The sequence below is a fragment of the Triticum dicoccoides genome, chromosome 4B (genome assembly GCF_002162155.2).
Source record: "Triticum dicoccoides isolate Atlit2015 ecotype Zavitan chromosome 4B, WEW_v2.0, whole genome shotgun sequence".
Classification (NCBI taxonomy): domain Eukaryota; kingdom Viridiplantae; phylum Streptophyta; class Magnoliopsida; order Poales; family Poaceae; genus Triticum; species Triticum dicoccoides.
Window position 1 is genome coordinate 78,110,336 of NC_041387.1, and position 14,033 is coordinate 78,124,368.

The window sequence follows — 14,033 nt, forward strand, 5'->3', positions numbered from 1 at the left end:
GGGGAGTGGTTTCGGGGAGGGCGGGTCGGCGTGGCGGCGCAGGCCAGCCGCGGGCGGCGGGTGCTGGCGGTTCGGCCGGTGGTGGCTGGCGGTTCAGGGGGGGTGGAGTTTGATGATAAACTGGAGGCTCTTGATTTCGTGTCCAATGACTGGAAAATATAATGACCAGAGATGAAAAAGTCAGTCGACTGACGTGTAGCCTCACCCCGCACGTACACATGCACGCATGCAAGACACGCACGCATGCCGGCGTGCAACACTGACACGTACACATAACATACACATGCACGCACGCAAGACACACACGCATGCAGGCGTGCAACACTGACACGTACACACGTACGCATGCTGGCGTGCAACACTGACACGTACACATGCACTCACGAACACACGCATGTACGCACCCATGCATGCAACACTGAAACGTACCCTTGCACGCACGCAACACTCGCACGCCTGCATGCACACAACACACGACACAAGACACACGCTCAACCTATACGTGCATGCACCCTTTGTTAAGGACATGGATTGTTACGGGTATTAATCAATCTTATCTGTGATAAGCAGAACATTGATGTTTGCAGCGGTATTTATGTATCACAACGTATCGAACGAGCTATCAACATAGTAGGCTTATCTACATGAAAAAGATGACGTCACACTCAATGAACAATCATCGGTTTATGAAATGCCCGCTTCTGACCACCCTGGCCCACCAAAGGTTCCTCTGCTATGCGCTGCTTGCGTTGGGTCACTGACATGCAGGCCATGCACCCAAAGAGCCCACATGTCAGTGGAAGAACGACGCGGTGTCCTAGGTCAGAGTCGAGGGCGCCACTCGCTGCACGCCCGGCTAAACACGCCTCCATGCCGCATTCAAACGCCTCCATGAAACCCGCCCGTGTGGAAGCCGAGAAACCCACTCTGGACACACGTCCGTTCATGACCGGGCCAGCGTTAAACGCAACGCCGTCCGAGCTCCTCCCGTCCGCCGTCTATTTAGTCTCCTATTTAAACGAGGCCAAACGCCGGCCAAGAATCACACACCTCCGCCGCGCCCCTATCTCCTCCACCATTTTGTCCACTCTTACAATGGCTTACGAAGAGTAGTTATTCCGCATCCAAGCCGGCTGGGTAGCCCGCCGGATACGAGCTATGCAGCTCGCTGATCCACCTCCCTCCCCTCACCCTACGGAGCCAGTGAAGGAAATATGCCCTAGAGGCAATAATAAAGTTATTATTTATTATAATCATGATAAATGTTTATTATTCATGCTAGAATTGTATTTTCCGGAAACATAATACATGTGTGAATACATAGACAAACAAAGTGTCACTAGTATGCCTCTACTTGACTAGCTCGTTAATCAAAGATGGTTATGTTTCCTAACCATGAACAATGAGTTGTTATTTGATTAACGAGGTCACATCATTAGTAGAATGATCTGATTGACATGACCCATTCCATTAGCTTAGCACCCGATCGTTTAGTATGTTGCTATTGCTTTCTTCATGACTTATACATGTTCCTATGACTATGAGATTATGCAACTCCCGTTTACCGGAGGAACACTTTGGGTACTACCAAACGTCACAACGTAACTGGGTGATTATAAAGGAGTACTACAGGTGTCTCCAATGGTCGATGTTGGGTTGGCGTATTTCGAGATTAGGATTTGTCACTCCGATTGTCGGAGAGGTATCTCTGGGCCCTCTCGGTAATACACATCACATAAGCCTTGCAAGCATTACAACTAATATGTTAGTTGTGAGATGATGTATTACGGAACGAGTAAAGAGACTTGCCAGTAACGAGAATGAACTAGGTATTGGATACCGACGATCGAATCTCGGGCAAGTAACATACCGATGACAAAGGGAACAACGTATGTTGTTATGCGGTCTGACCGATAAAGATCTTCGTAGAATATGTAGGAGCCAATATGGGCATCCAGGTCCCGCTATTGGTTATTGACCGGAGACGTGTCTCGGTCATGTCTACATTGTTCTCGAACCCGTAGGGTCCGCACGCTTAAGGTTACGATGACAATTATATTATGAGTTTATGCATTTTGATGTACCGAAGGTTGTTCGGAGTCCCGGATGTGATCACGGACATGACGAGGAGTCTCGAAATGGTCGAGACGTAAAGATTGATATATTGGAAGCCTATATTTGGATATCGGAAGTGTTCCGGGTGAAATCGGGATTTTACCGGAATACCGGGAGGGTTACCGGAACCCCCCGGGAGCTATTTGGGCCATAGTGGGCCTTAGTGGAAAAGAGAAGGGGCTGCCCTAGTTGGGCTGCGCGCCCCCCCTTCCCCTAGTCCTATTAGGACTAGGAGAGGTGGCCGGCCCCCTCCTCCTCTTTTCCCCTCCGAGGAATCCTAGTTGGACTAGGATTGGAGGGGGAATCCTACTCCCAGAGGGAGTAGGACTCTCCTGCGCCGCCCCCCCTTAGCCGGCCAGCCTCCCCTCCTCTCCTCCTTTATATACAGAGGCAGGGGCACCTCTAAACACACAAGTTGACACAAGTTGATCCACGTGATCGATTCCTTAGCCATGTGCGGTGCCCCCTGCCACCATATTCCTCGATAATACTGTAGCGGAGTTTAGGCGAAGCCCTGCTGCTGTAGTTCATCAAGATCGTCACCACGCCGTCGTGCTGACGAAACTCTTCCCCGAAACTTTGTTGGATCGGAGTCCGGGGATCGTCATCGAGCTGAACGTGTGCTCGAACTCGGAGGTGCCGTAGTTTCGGTGCTTGATCGGTTGGATCGAGAAGACGTACGACTACTTCCTCTACGTCGTGTCATCGCTTCCGCAGTCGGTCTGCGTTGGGTACGTAGACAATACTATCCCCTCGTTGCTATGCATCACATGATCTTGCGTGTGCGTAGGAATTTTTTTGAAATTACTACGAAACCCAACAGCCAGTTGCCGCCCCAAGCCAGCGCGCGCTTTAGCAACTCGCCACTCCAGGCCAGCTCGACGAGGAGCGGCGCACGGGTGTCGTTGCTGCCGTCCATGCTGCCGCCTCGTACCGCATCTCCCGTTTGTGTGGTCGAGACTCCCATGCCGGCGGTCGCACCATGCAAGCAACGACAGAAGCCGGGTGCACGGAGAGTGACGAGTCGGTGGCCAGCTCCTCCGCGTCCGCCGCCATCATCGAGGAGAAGTAGAACATGGGAGGCCGCCGTCGCTTGGGTCCCATGAAGGCCATCGCGGAGGCAACACCGGCATACACAACAGGTGTCTTGCTGGATCCTTTTATTGCGAGGACCTTCGTCGACCCCGCATGGGCTCCACGGAAGAGGGGAATGTTAGGATGAACTCAAGCCGGTGCCGGCCATGGCGAAGTAGTGGCTCGTGATGAACTCGAACCGGTGCCGGCCACCATCATCTTCGGCACTAGCCAACGATATCAGTTGGGCAGTGGGGAAGCGAGCCGTCCTTTGCGCTGAAGCATATACCTCCGGGGCTCCCGGCAGTCCGGTGATCGTGCTGCCGGACATGAGGAACGCAAATCGATCGGCGGGCGACCATTTAGGCCAGGTATTATATATATGTGCTGTCCAGAACTAGCACCGCGTAGTTCATTTGAATGTAATGAAATCCGTCATGTTTGTATGAAAATATGGTATTTTATATGATTTCCGTCGTTGTTTATATGAAATATCAGTTTGTCTAAGTGTTTGCGTGAATTTCGTCCGGTTGGATGGCGTAATTTGCGGGTCGCTGGTTGGTCTGCGGGCGGCTCGGGCAGTGTCGTGGGACAAAAAAACATAGCTCGTGCGAGCTCGTCTCCAACACGCGCGCTGGAGGATGCATGACAGCATGAGCACCTATGCCATTCCTCGTTCATCGGTGGCAAAGGCACCGGTGGACAAAAGGGTCGCCAATATTTTGGCTACCCCGGGCAAGATCCAAACAGCCCCTCCCAACAGATTCAAATCCCTCGTTCGCCGTGGAATTTTGCCATGTGTTGTTTTCATGGACTAGCAAGATGCCCGTGCATTGCACGGAACATCAAGATGCATTTTTTACAAACTCCCACATGCATGCAAGGGATAATTAATGTCCTCCTTTGCTAGTACCACGAGGAAAACACCATTAATATTGCATCAATTAGTGTTAGTGGCCTTGTATATCTGCAAATTGTAATTTTGATAGTGGCCCCTTGTATATAAAAATGGAGGGAGAAAGATGAGAGATAAGGTGAGGAGGAGTAGGGCGTGGTGGTGACTGGTGGTTGGACTGGGCGGAGGCATGGGGATGGACGGCGCATTATGTCTAGGTTTGTATCTCTCTCACACACACTATGTAGGTGGGGGACGTGCACGAAGAGAAGAGGTGCACGCACGGCGCATGTACTCCCGTCTCTTTCCCAACCACACCCGCACGGGTACACGATGGAGCTCATTTCTGTACGAAAAAGGCAGCCCATGTGGTAATTTGGCACATGTACTGGTTGTCCACTTGGTGGAGGGAGGATCATCTACCACGGGTGAACAAACAAACTGCGACTTGACGCGTTATGTTAAATTAAAAAAAGAGGCAAACCATGTGGGGCCTACCTTAGAGGCAAGGCTCTATACACTGGAGTAGTTTTGATGTGTCCCGTCAACTCGCAGAACGAGGAGAAGCTTGCTTAGTACGCCGTCTCCCCCGCCCACGGGCGCGGTGGCTCGCAAGATGAGGTAAAGCTTGCTTACGAGTAGTAGTGGTAGTACTCCTACTACTATACACCTTACGCCCGCTCCCTCGCCCACGCACGCGGTGGCTCGCAGCACGAGGAGAAAATTTTACTCCCTCCGTCTAGGTGAGTAAGTGATCTTAGGTTGTGCACTGTGACCAAGGAGGAGGAGAAAACGAGAGAACTTAATGTTCATTTGCTAATTAATAGCATTGCATGCAATGAACTAACCACTGCATGTCGTGTTTGGTAGTCTCAAGTCATTAAAAGCATGCACACCCCACATCTCTTATTGGTTGATATGTCAAGAAACAAGAAACGAGGTAGAATTTAATGCACCACGCCTAAGTGTTTTGGGATTATTTGGTTTTCGTAAGATGACTTACACACCTAGACGGAGGGAGTACTACTCCCTCCGTTTACTCCTTGTCCCTACTACATACCTTGGTTAGTGCTCCCTCCATTTACTTATACAAGGACACTATAAAAAAATACATTTTGCATCTATACAAGGCCACAAATAGTAATCAAGACAATAGTTACTACTCCCTCCTTTCCAGTTTATGGCTCAATTTCAAAATCTCTCCAACCAAGGTAGACGGTGAGTGGTCGAATTAATTTCGTAGTTTGCAGAAGTAATTAGTACGCTCGTTTTTCTCAAGAAGTTATGTTTACCGAGGCATTAATTAGTACGAATGCAGGTATGACCACTAAATTTCCATGAACTTGTACATGCATTGGTTAGTTTCCTCTTGACACTGCTTGCGTCGGGTGATCTAACGCACCTCGAAATCCAACATGTAATGGTACTACTACTAGTATAGTAGAATTGAGACTTATCAAATGGAAAAACGAATGTTTTTTAGATGAGCCCTATAAACCCTAGTGGGTACGTACTCCGTAAAAATAGAATTTTCGAAAACTAAGTCGCTCTCTTTCATGAATTCTATAGTATACTCCTCTGTTGACGCTCCCTTTCATGAATTCTGTACTTCCTGTCACCGACATGTGGGACATATAGCAACTGGGTCGACGTGTCAAGCACCAAATAACTGTGCAGAACAGCAGGGGGGGCGCACTGCACTCGTACCGGCCCAGTAGTAGTAATGAGCAATGAGACGTCAAATCACAATGCCGCACCTTCCAAAACGGACAAAGCAACCATTATTTCACACGTCGGTTCGCCATCATCTCAAACCACGTAGTATTGCTTCTACCTCAATAGGGGCACGTGCATCGCCTTGGTACATCATTACATGTGGGACCGCATGACAGGCCATGCTCCCCCGCCGATCGCTCGATAAAATCACCTCATTTTTACTATACTTCCTCCGTATCGGTTTACTACATGGCATGCATGTCATTCTAGGTTGAGAATTTAACTGGCTATATATGTCATGAATAGTACTCCAGCCTTTTAAAAAATGTATACTTTTGTACAGTAGTACTATCGATGGATTGCGCCGTGGAGCAAAAATTGAAATTAAAAAAAAGGTGGTACATATAGAGAGCGCTCGTCGCCAAATTATGCATATAGTACTATTAAAAAAGCTAGTACATGCTTAATTGGGGTGCTAAATTCTATTAAAGAAATACTAGTAGTATGTATCATATTGAGGAGTTAAAGTAATGACAAGAAACATAACATAGTTCTGCTGGGGCTCAGCACAACACACCCCTCAAATTCAACTAAGCACACCTGAAATTAAACTATGCAACTAATCCAATAGACACTGCATTAGAACCACCATGAGCAACGATACTGACACCTTACTCACTCGGAGGAGCCCTCGTCCACGTCCTCGACTTCGTCCTTGTCCCTCTTCCTCTTGGCCGATACTTCTTTGCCTGAACCGCACACTTGGCTCTTGCTCTTCATCCAACCCTTGTAGATATTGAAACAAAGGTAGCCATCCATTGCAGCGTAGTGGATGTGGTCTATATCAAGTACATTCTGCTACCATGCATGACGATGAAACGTGTAACGAGGTTTCCCCAGTTTACCATACGAAGGATGAACCATGGCTCCTGCCAGGGTCAGCATTGAAGGCTGGCCACCGGAGGGCAGCAGCCGATTCTTCTAGAGGTCGAAGGTGTTGCCTACAACGAGGCCTATCCGACGTAGGACTTATTTGTCGTTACCAAAGTCTACAGTAACGAATTTGACTAGGTTGCTCTCGAGGAAGTTCTTAAAATCCAGGCATTCAACGTCGGCATGGCATATGTGGTAGACCAAGCATAACTCATGCACGCAAACCTGGATCACGGCGGGCTTCTTCCTCTCTTCGTCCTTTAGATCCTTCTCTCGTCCCAGGACTGTGGTGTACTCAACATCTAGCCCAACGGCCCACTCATCATCTGAGTCTTCAAACACGCGTCTGAAGCGAGAAAGGCATCCTTTCACCGTCGTGGAAGAATGGGTGTAGATGGCGTCGAACTCATCACCGGTGATGGTTCTAACCTTGTACTCACCGCCGATCGTGGAGATTTGGGATGCCATGGATTTGGGAGGAGGGTTAGGATTAGTGGAACTTCCATAATGCGAACGGACGGGACGACTAGGAGAGAACCGCCGTAGTATTAAAGGACGTGCGGGGACGAGTAGGAGCGAACTGCCAGCGTGCGAATGGCAGGGTTGTGGCTTTCCATTCTCCCATGATACGGGCTTCCGAGAGCCCTTGGATCTGAGATCGAACGGTTGCATGGCGTGATTCTAGACCGATGGGTGAGTATCCTATCCTGGAGGGTTATTCTGCAAATTTTCAGCAACTTAGCATGCGACCGTTTGATCTCAGATCCAAGGGCTGCCAGCAGCCCGTATCATGGTCGCGCCTACCATGACCGTCGCGCCGCTCGCGCGGTCGTGCCCTTGGAGATTTAACACGGTGCGTTAGGCTATCTGATGTTGGCATGTCATACATAGTCATCACTTAGTCACTCGTACTAGAACAAGGTTGGCTATAAGGTTGTCTATAAGTGTATTTATTTATTTTACTCCTCTCTATCTCTTTCTTCGTACTCCCTCCGTCCCATAATATAAGAACGTTTTTGACACTAGTGTAGTGCCAAAAACGTTCTTATATTATGGGACACATGGAGTACTAGTATTTATTGCATTTGCCAAGGAGTGACCTCTTCCAATGAAATGGTGTTGCTAAGTTTGCTTCATTTAATTAGTATAGACTCAAAATTGTCTTTTCACCTAGGTACACGCACTTAGCACCGTTTCTTCCTTGGGTCACCAAACTTGCCACATCAGACTTTATGCCGATGTGGCAAGCTTAGGACCTGTAGGAGTAAGTAAGTACTACAATAGTGGGCTGTAAGCCCGCTTTACATGGCATTTTCGCATGTGTGGAGGAAAGATGCAAGGAAAAAGTGGAGAAGTCGGCTCTCATGCAAAAGCCAGCCTCAAGTACATGGTGGAGCATTGGGAGAGGCACCTGTATGGAGGTGGTCAGGAATCGGGAGACTCACGCCGGTCGTAGCGCCGCATTTAAAATGAAAATGGCAAGTCAAATCACGGGCCCCCACCTGTCCAGCAGTAACTCGCTGTCAAATCACAAAGCCCTATGTTTGCATCAGCCTACTCCCTCATCTTCTCGCTTCTCTGTCAAACCAACTAGGCGGAACTGCCCCGCCTACCGCGTAGGAAAATCCCCGCCCTCGATTTTTAAATACAACTACATCCGCTTAAGAATCCAATGATATAGTAGTACTTTTTGTGACATAGTAACTCATATTTAGTTAGTCAAATGGATGACCTAGAACGACGTGCACGCCCTATAAACCGAGACGCCTAAAAATAAAAAACCGAGACGAAGAGGTTAGTTCAACACGTATATTTTTAGATCAATATAGTCGGGATTCACCACGGAGCAAAACCAAGTGGTAGGCTGCTCCTATCGTGTTGGCGTAGCAACTCAAGCAGGGTCAGTCCGCACACAAAATGGCGACACACTTAACAGGACCCCTTTGGCCGACATGTGGCTCATCCACCGTCTTGTTCCATGTGCGATGCACGAAATTACAGTTCGGAGCAACGGTTGGAACTGGAGGCACCTCGGCCGTAGCGCCGCAGTAGTAGAAAATGAGCGGTGAGGGGTCAAATCACAAAGCCCCACCTTTCCCGCATTAAGCTGGACGGACGAAGCAACCATCATTTCACTCTAGGTCGCAAGAGCATAAAGAAAAGAGAAAACAATGATGCGTGCGGCAGCTACCTAGGCCACCCTAGGGTAGGGGTCTCCACTACATATCCTTTTTTTTGAAAGCGCCTCCACCACAAATCGGATTCTCCCTCATCCTCTTGAAGAAAACCGATGATGAGTGCGGCGGTAGGGTTTGTAGGAGTACTATGGCGTGTGGGGCCACGTCGTAGTAAACGGGTTCGAGTCGACGCATGTGTGGGCCGCTTGGTTTTACGGGAACGAGGCAGCATTTTGGGTTCGGGGACCAGTGGAAATATAGTACATATAAAAAAATGTGGACGTAGGTTCGACCGAAAGGCAATGATGCATTGAACGCATGAGATTTTGAAATCAAATTATGAATAAATACACACTATTGCATGTAAAGCTTTGAGTCATATATGCATGATGTAGACGTTTGTTTAGTTCTTATAGTTCATCTCATTCAAAATCAATTAGTTTTATAGAAATGTTAAGATTCATGGGGTTGTGCATTGTAAAGCATAAAGTAAAAAACAAATAATGGCAATTCATTTAAAAAAAATTATGATACAGAAGATTCTAGAACATAGGAGAAGTGCTTGTGTTTTGAGGTTTGTACATTATGCTTAAGTTCAACCATGGAGTCTTCTAAATTGTACATGTGGCAGATCTAGTGGAATGTTAATGATATCCAACGGCCAGTAGTGCTCGGATTCGCCATCTCTGCACTGTCAGATTAGCTTCATCCAGCGACCATCTTTCAAAGTTATTGGCACACTATATAGTTCTTGTGCCATAGTTGCATGTTTTGGAAAAAAGCTACTAGTGGGTTGTACTATTTATTTAGGAATATATTATGTATACATGGAAGTCGTAGGGAAAGAGATGACATGGAGAATCTCAATTCCTGTGAGTAGGGATTGGAAAAGAGATGTCATTTGGTTCACATCATAGGAACTTTTCTATTGAATCTAGAGATGACATGTATCTCAATTCCTATGAGGAGGGATTAGAAAATATATGTAATTTGGTTGAGATCATAGGAACTTTTCTATTGAATATACGCTAATGTTTATTTTCCTTTGAAATTAAGGGAGTATAGGAATCCATTCATTTGAACCAAGTGGCTCTAAAGCTATAGAAATGATATCATGTTTATTTCCTTTGAAATGTGGAGTCTATGAATCTATTCCTATGAACCAATTGGCTCTAAAGGAAAAAATCCTAGAAAAATCATATCATATAGAGTTCCTATGATATTCCTCGACACCAAAGGATGGTTGAAATTGATGCGGGTGATACGATGGTCTTATTTTGTAGACTCCTCCCCCATCTTTATAGTTACCTCTCGAAGATGAATGAAATGATATATACAGGGTATTCTACATGTGCAATTTGGTACACGAAAACTCAGTAAAAGTTTGCGAGGTTCGAATTTTCAATAAAGCTATATGCACTGCATTTCGGAACGGAGGGAGCATACGACAGTTGCTAACACTCACGTGGAAGATTTGTGTGTAGGAGGAGTGTCTGTTCTGTTAAATGACATGGCAAAACTGACACCGTCAGATGCCGATCTAACGGTTCTTACGATGTTCGTCAGGAAAAGGCTTGTGGCGAATGTTTGTCGGATAATGATTTACGGACACATGCATTGCATTGATATGTGCCCCCCCTCTCACGCACACGCACCCTCACAAGTCACGACTCTCCCGAGTCCTCTCGTAGACTCGCACGTCGCACCCACCATCTATCTGCAGGTAGACGTCACACACATATGTGCTCTTAACACCCTACCCTCAGAACTTCTAAAAAACAAAAGACATCGCGCACATTTTATTTTAGCACACACGTCACACACTTATACTATTACTCTTGCGGCGAACGTTCTTTGGGCATAGAATATTGTACTCTCACGAAGAGAAGCGGTGCACGCACGCACTAGTTCTCTCACACCCACTCACTGGTACACGTAGGAGCACATTTTTTTGAAGCTGGTACAACAAAATCACCCCACTATACATGTAAGCAGGAGCCTTAGCGCTTGCTTTACTAGGGTTCCTCTCGTTCACTCTCTCATGCTCTCCAGATCTAAGCAAGACATAGGTGGCCACACTCTCTCGCAGCTCAAGGCTGGTAACAAATCCGGCTGGACAACCTCGACCGGGGCAGGGTTGTAGGTGCATCGTTCACGCTGTCGTCGGCGGTGAGGGAGGAGACCAACGGATGCCCGCGCGTCCCGATCGGCGGCCGTGCCGTTCTCTCTGAGAGAGCGCCGGCTCGGGAGTGCCTCCGACCCCTTCTTCCTCCCTGCGGTATTGTGGCCAAGATGCGGCCTCCTGACGCCGTCTTTGCCACATGGCGACGACCCTAAGGTATATATTCCTTCGAAACCTGCCTTGCTCTACTGCCCCAGCTCCCTTCGTGTGGATCTTTTCTACTTCCGTCCGCTGTTCCAAAGCCACCTAGACTTTTACTATTATTAGAGGTAAAGCTAGTTCATACAGTCGACTCTAAGAGTTGGTTCAAACAGGGAAGAAAGTGAGAAAGCTGTAGCATGAATCTAGGACTTGGTTCTAAGAGGAAACGGGGGAAATTAGTAGATACTGGCTACCCAACCGGTCTCTTGGTTGAAAAGACAAAGAAAGCATGGTGGATGGCAAAGGGTGGGGGGAAGTGTACCTATCTCTTGGTTGAAAAAGGAAAGAAAGTGACGGGTGTTGGGGGACAACGCAAATGAGAATGAGGAGGTCTAGATTTCCTGTGCTCACATAGGAAAATGTCGTCGAGGAGATAAAAAATGGGACAAATGCAGACATGCTGCCTGAGTGTTTGCCGCTCTCGGCATCCACATCTGCCTCTCCACTTTATGCCCCTGCTGTCCCTACGCCCATATCGCTACCGTTAATGTAAAATCACTTGAGGCATTAAGCAATGCCACCTAATGTCACTATAAGTAATGGTCTAGTGCCGTCGATAAATTGAAGCAATGCCACCACCATTTTATGAAGTGCTTCCGTCTGTCTTTATTTCCCATGAATTGTGTTTTTGCAGTTACACTTAACTCTCACAACGCTAACATTGCTTCATCCCAGTGGAACTGCACAAATTTGATTGCACATTTACTGACCATCTGCTACTCTCATGATAGTAATACTAATGCTATTGTTCTGCATGTTAATCTAGTGGCATTGTTGATATGATTGATGCTACTTACTTAAGGACTCTTCATACTATCAATCTAGTGCCAATTATAACACAATAGATGCTGCTGTTAATCATACGCCACTGCAAATATCTGTCACTGTTTAAATAACCGTATTTCGTATTTGCGCAAACAGGGATGTCTGTCTCCATATCGTTTCGGGATGTTTGTCACGTATCATTTCTATCCGCACAATCAAAGCACACACCTCAGTTTTAGTACAACTGCGCAAAATGAGATGGCTACCCCTCGTTGCCATTGTATAACCTCTAGTCTTCAAGGTATTCCTACATTGGTAGTAACTAAGCTAGAATGACCAACGCAATCTAAAAGAAGCTGATTCGTACGTTTTACTTCCTGATTGCAGTGCAGGGACGAGCAAAAACAACTGCATCCTAGTACGGAATGCACTTTCTACCAGTTCATCAATGGACTGAGGACTAGCTAGCACGGCTGCACGGCGGTTTTTTGGATAGGTGCGCGGATAAGAGGCATTGTGGTTTGCTTATTTATGCAAATAACGATGCTTAAATTTAGTGGAATGCACAAGCATTTCAACTGGTTTGTACACTGCATGGTTCAGTTCAGCATTCCAGCTGAGACCACAATTATAATTGGTTATTCTGGAATGAGAGAACCTAACCCTGGATGGTGGCAACAAGAAAAAACCAGAGTGAACTCTAGGAAATTTAAGCCTGCCGGGAGGCCCTTTGCTCAGAGAAGCCTTGCTGTTTTTTTCCTGATTTGTAAACCTTCTCACAACTTTGTATTTTGCTGTGAACTAGTATATGCTTGTTATGTTCTATGAATCATTGAGATGTATAAAATTGCTTAACTTATGCTTTTCAAGTTTTTTATGAAGATGAGTTTAATGTGAGTGTTCCACATGAGTGCTGGACTAGCGTGTGAACGTTTGGAATTTGTTACATTGTGGCCTCAATTAACTGCATGAACCACTGTAACAAGATACATAATTGCTTATATGACAGACAACAGATTGTTGATTGTTAGCTGGTCGATAGCCTAGTGTTGAAGCGAGCTGAGCCAATGTGCCGTGTTTTGCACAACTGCTTACAAGTGGGGTAGCACCAACAGTGTTTACAAGTACTTATGTATACGTCGGCACACAGTTCTAGAACGAGTGCTCTATTTCATCAAAACACAAACTGCTCGTATGATAAACCGTGAAAACTTATGTCTTACCATGCCATATTCATGAAAAAACTAGTGATGACGCATCTGTTTTGGCAACAATTACGATGGTTCTCACATGATTCATGGACACACAAAAGTAGCAGCAGTTCCCATAGACGGATTCAAACAGAGTACTAGCCCCAGAGGGGTCGATAACAGGTAAGGTTTGGATAATTAGACACAATCCAAACTACTATTAAACACTAGCTGGGGCAACTATTTCATGCCTTGATCTAATTTGGGCTGGACACAAGACGGACCTTGCCATGAACATCATCGAGGACGTCCCGCAGCAGCTCAATCCTGTGAACCTTCATGAAGACAACCTTGTGGCCTTGCCACTGATAAACTTGTTTGTGGAGGCATGCCACGTCATCTTCCTGTGTAAGCTTGACAAGAACAATATGCCTCACAAACGAAGGAGTAGCTTTGAACTTCTTGTGCTTTAGTACACCCTGGACAACACGCGTGACAATAGTGAGGCTGGAATACAACTCTTCATTGGTATAACCGTAAAAGGCTTCCAGGATCCAACAGCCTAAGAACTCTGTTTTCCTAGTGCGTATATTCAGGTCATCCTCCTCATAGCGAGTGACATGTACAACCACACAATCCTTGCCTGCATCAGGGTTCTAATTGAAATAGAAACAAATTCTGAATTACTTTTCAGTATAAGAAACACAAGTTATTTAAACCACTATGTATAGCATGGCAACGAAGCTAATACAATTTTGCATTATTAATCACCACATACTTAGATG